A 5,990-nucleotide genomic window follows, 5' to 3' on the forward strand; every position below is an offset into this window, starting at 1 on the left:
AGGTGTTTATGTAACACTCCTGGAGGGCATCATAGGTGTTTATGAAACACACGAGAGGGCAACATAGGTGTTTATGTAACACTGCTGAAGGGCATCATAGGTGTTTATGTAACACACTAGAGGGCATCACAGTTGTTCATGTAACACACTAAAGGGCACCGCAGGTGTTTATGTAACACACTAGAGGGCATCATAGGTGTTTATATAACACACTAGAGGGCATCATAGGTGTTTATGTAACACACTAGAGGGCATCATAGGTGTTTATGTAACACACGAGAGGGCAACATAGGTGTTTATGTAACACTGCTGAAGGGCATCATAGGTGTTTATGTAACACACTAGAGGGCATCACAGTTGTTCATGTAACACACTAGAGGGCATCATAGGTGTTTATGTAACACACTAGAGGGCATCACAGTTGTTCATGTAACACACTAGAGGGCATCTTTATGTAACACACTAGAGGGCATCACAGTTGTTCATGTAACACACTAGAGGGCATCATAGGTGTTTATGTAACACACTAGAATGCATCATAGGTGTTTATGTAACACACTAAAGGGCATCGCAGGTGTTTATGTAACACACTAGAGGGCATCCTAGGTGTTTATATAACACACTAGAGGGCATCATAGGTGTTTATGTAACACACTAGAGGGCACCATAGGTGTTTATGTAACACACTAGAGGGCATCACAGGTGTTTATGTAACACACTAGAGGGCATCATAGGTGTTATGTAACACACCAGAGGGCATCACAGGTGTTTATGTAACACACTAGAGGGCATCACAGGTGTTTATGTAACACACTAGATGGCATCACAGGTGTTTATGTAACACACTAGAGGGCATCATAGGTGTTTATGTAACACACTAGAGGGCATCATAGGTGTTTATGTAACACACAAGAGGGCAACATAGGTGTTTATGTAACACTGCTCGAGGGCATCATAGGTGTTTATGTAACACACGAGAGGGCAACATAGGTGTTTATGTAACACTGCTGAAGGGCATCATAGGTGTTTATGTAACACACTAGAGGGCATCACAGTTGTTCATGTAACACACTAGAGGGCATCATAGGTGTTTATGTAACACACTAGAGGGCATCACAGTTGTTCATGTAACACACTAGAGGGCATCTTTATGTAACACACTAGAGGGCATCACAGTTGTTCATGTAACACACTAGAGGGCTTCATAGGTGTTTATGTAACACACTAGAGGGCCTCACAGGTGTTTATGTAACACACTAGAGGGCATCATAGGTGTTTATGTAACACACTAGAGGGCATCACAGTTGTTCATGTAACACACTAGAGGGCAACATAGGTGTTTATGTAACACTGCTGGAGGGCATCATAGGTGTTTATGTAACACACGAGAGGGCAACATAGGTGTTTATGTAACACTGCTGAAGGGCATCATAGGTGTTTATGTAACACACTAGAGGGCATCACAGTTGTTCATGTAACACACTAGAGGGCATCACAGTTGTTCATGTAACACACTAGAGGGCATCATAGGTGTTTATGTAACACACTAGAGGGCATCATAGGTGTTTATGTAACACACTAGAGGGCATCATATGTGTTTATGTAACACACAAGCGGGCAACATAGGTGTTTATGTAACACTGCTGGAGGGCATCATAGGTGTTTATGTAACACACGAGAGGGCAACATAGGTATTTATGTAACACTGCTGAAGGGCATCATAGGTGTTTATGTAACACACTAGAGGGCATCACAGTTGTTCATGTAACACACTAGAGGGCATCATAGGTGTTTATGTAACACACTAGAGGGTATCACACGTGTTTATGTAACACACTAGAGGGCAACATAGGTGTTTATGTAACACACTAGAGGGCATCACAGGTATTTATGTAACACACTAGAGGGCATCACAGGTGTTTATGTAACACACTAGAGGGCATCATAGGTGTTTATGTAACACACTAGAGGGCACCATAGGTGTTTATGTAACACACTAGAGGGCATCACAGGTATTTATGTAACACACTAGAGGGCATCATAGGTATTTATGTAACACACTAGAGGGCATCATAGGTGTTTATGTAACACACTAGAGGGCATCACAGGTGTTTATGTAACACACTAGAGGGCATCACAGGTGTTTATGTAACACACTAGATGGCATCACAGGTGTTTATGTAACACACTAGAGGGCATCATAAGTGTTTATATAACACACTAGAGGGCATCATTGGTGTTTATGTAACGCACTAGAGGGCACCATAGGTGTTTATGTAACACACTAGAGGGCATCACAGGTGTTTATGTAACACACTAGAGGGCATCATAGGTGTTTATGTAACACACTAGAATGCATCATAGGTGTTTATGTAACACACTAAAGGGCATCGCAGGTGTTTATGTAACACACTAGATGGCATCATAGGTGTTTATATAACACACTAGAGGGCATCATAGGCGTTTATGTAACACACTAGAGGGCACCATAGGTGTTTATGTAACACACTAGAGGGCATCACAGGTGTTTATGTAACACACTAGAGGGCATCATAGGTGTTATGTAACACACTAGAGGGCATCACAGGTGTTTATGTAACACACTAGAGGGCATCATAGGTGTTTATGTAACACACTAGAGGGCACCATAGGTGTTTATGTAACACACTAGAGGGCATCACAGCTGTTTATGTAACACACTAGAGGGCATCATAGGTGTTTATGTAACACACTAGAGGGCATCATAGGTGTTTATGTAACACACTAGAGGGCATCATAGGTGTTTATGTAACACACAAGAGGGCAACATAGGTGTTTATGTAACACTGCTGGAGGGCATCATAGGTGTTTATGTAACACACGAGAGGGCAACATAGGTGTTTATGTAACACTGCTGAAGGGCATCATAGGTGTTTATGTAACACACTAGAGGGCATCACAGTTGTTCATGTAACACACTAGAGGGCATCATAGGTGTTTATGTAACACACTAGAGGGCATCACAGTTGTTCATGTAACACACTAGAGGGCATCTTTATGTAACACACTAGAGGGCATCACAGTTGTTCATGTAACACACTAGAGGGCATCATAGGTGTTTATGTAACACACTAGAGGGCCTCACAGGTGTTTATGTAACACACTAGAGGGCATCATAGGTGTTTATTTAACACACTAGAGGGCATCACAGTTGTTCATGTAACACACTAGAGGGCAACATAGGTGTTTATGTAACACTGCTGGAGGGCATCATAGGTGTTTATGTAACACACGAGAGGGCAACATAGGTGTTTATGTAACACTGCTGAAGGGCATCATAGGTGTTTATGTAACACACTAGAGGGCATCACAGTTGTTCATGTAACACACTAGAGGGCATCATAGGTGTTTATGTAACACACTAGAGGGCATCATAGGTGTTTATGTAACACACTAGAGGGCATCATAGGTGTTTATGTAACACACAAGAGGGCAACATAGGTGTTTATGTAACACTGATGGAGGGCATCATAGGTGTTTATGTAACACACGAGAGGGCAACATAGGTGTTTATGTAACACTGCTGAAGGGCATCATAGGTGTTTATGTAACACACTAGAGGGCATCACAGTTGTTCATGTAACACACTAGAGGGCATCATAGGTGTTTATGTAACACACTAGAGGGCATCACAGGTGTTTATGTAACACACGAGAGGGCAACATAGGTGTTTATGTAACACTGCTGAAGGGCATCATAGGTGTTTATGTAACACACTAGAGGGCATCACAGTTGTTCATGTAACACACTAGAGGGCATCATAGGTGTTTATGTAACACACTAGAGGGCATCACAGGTGTTTATGTAACACACGAGAGGGCAACATAGGTGTTTATGTAACACTGCTGAAGGGCATCATAGGTGTTTATGTAACACACTAGAGGGCATCACAGTTGTTCATGTAACACACTAGAGGGCATCATAGGTGTTTATGTAACACACTAGAGGGCATCAAGGTGTTTATGTAACACACTAGAGGGCACCATAGGTGTTTATGTAACACACTAGAGGGCATCACAGGTATTTATGTAACACACTAGAGGGCATCACAGGTGTTTATGTAACACACTAGAGGGCATCATAGGTGTTTATGTAACACACTAGAGGGCACCATAGGTGTTTATGTAACACACTAGAGGGCATCACAGGTATTTATGTAACACACTAGAGGGCATCATAGGTATTTATGTAACACACTAGAGGGCATCATAGGTGTTTATGTAACACACTAGAGGGCATCACAGGTGTTTATGTAACACACGAGAGGGCAACATAGGTGTTTATGTAACACTGCTGAAGGGCATCATAGGTGTTTATGTAACACACTAGAGGGCATCACAGTTGTTCATGTAACACACTAGAGGGCATCATAGGTGTTTATGTAACACACTAGAGGGCATCACAGTTGTTCATGTAACACACTAGAGGGCATCTTTATGTAACACACTAGAGGGCATCACAGTTGTTCATGTAACACACTAGAGGGCATCATAGGTGTTTATGTAACACACTAGAGGGCCTCACAGGTGTTTATGTAACACACTAGAGGGCATCATAGGTGTTTATGTAACACACTAGAGGGCATCACAGTTGTTCATGTAACACACTAGAGGGCAACATAGGTGTTTATGTAACACTGCTGGAGGGCATCATAGGTGTTTATGTAAGACACGAGAGGGCAACATAGGTGTTTATGTAACACTGCTGAAGGGCATCATAGGTGTTTATGTAACACACTAGAGGGCATCACAGTTGTTCATGTAACACACTAGAGGGCATCATAGGTGTTTATGTAACACACTAGAGGGCATCATAGGTGTTTATGTAACACACTAGAGGGCATCATAGGTGTTTATGTAACACACAAGAGGGCAACATAGGTGTTTATGTAACACTGCTGGAGGGCATCATAGGTGTTTATGTAACACACGAGAGGGCAACATAGGTGTTTATGTAACACTGCTGAAGGGCATCATAGGTGTTTATGTAACACACTAGAGGGCATCACAGTTGTTCATGTAACACACTAGAGGGCATCATAGGTGTTTATGTAACACACTAGAGGGCATCACAGGTGTTTATGTAACACACGAGAGGGCAACATAGGTGTTTATGTAACACTGCTGAAGGGCATCATAGGTGTTTATGTAACACACTAGAGGGCATCACAGTTGTTCATGTAACACACTAGAGGGCATCATAGGTGTTTATGTAACACACTAGAGGGCATCACAGGTGTTTATGTAACACACTAGAGGGCACCATAGGTGTTTATGTAACACACTAGAGGGCATCACAGGTATTTATGTAACACACTAGAGGGCATCACAGGTGTTTATGTAACACACTAGAGGGCATCACAGTTGTTCATGTAACACACTAGAGGGCAACATAGGTGTTTATGTAACACTGCTGGAGGGCATCATAGGTGTTTATGTAACACACGAGAGGGCAACATAGGTGTTTATGTAACACTGCTGAAGGGCATCATAGGTGTTTATGTAACACACTAGAGGGCATCACAGTTGTTCATGTAACACACTAGAGGGCATCATAGGTGTTTATGTAACACACTAGAGGGCATCACAGTTGTTCATGTAACACACTAGAGGGCATCATAGGTGTTTATGTAACACACTAGAGGGCATCATAGGTGTTTATGTAACACACTAGAGGGCATCATATGTGTTTATGTAACACACAAGCGGGCAACATAGGTGTTTATGTAACACTGCTGGAGGGCATCATAGGTGTTTATGTAACACACGAGAGGGCAACATAGGTATTTATGTAACACTGCTGAAGGGCATCATAGGTGTTTATGTAACACACTAGAGGGCATCACAGTTGTTCATGTAACACACTAGAGGGCATCATAGGTGTTTATGTAACACACTAGAGGGTATCACACGTGTTTATGTAACACACTAGAGGGCACCATAGGTGTTTAT

The sequence above is a fragment of the Saccoglossus kowalevskii genome, chromosome 15 (genome assembly GCF_978046115.1).
Source record: "Saccoglossus kowalevskii chromosome 15, keSacKowa6.1, whole genome shotgun sequence".
NCBI classification, from domain to species: domain Eukaryota; kingdom Metazoa; phylum Hemichordata; class Enteropneusta; family Harrimaniidae; genus Saccoglossus; species Saccoglossus kowalevskii.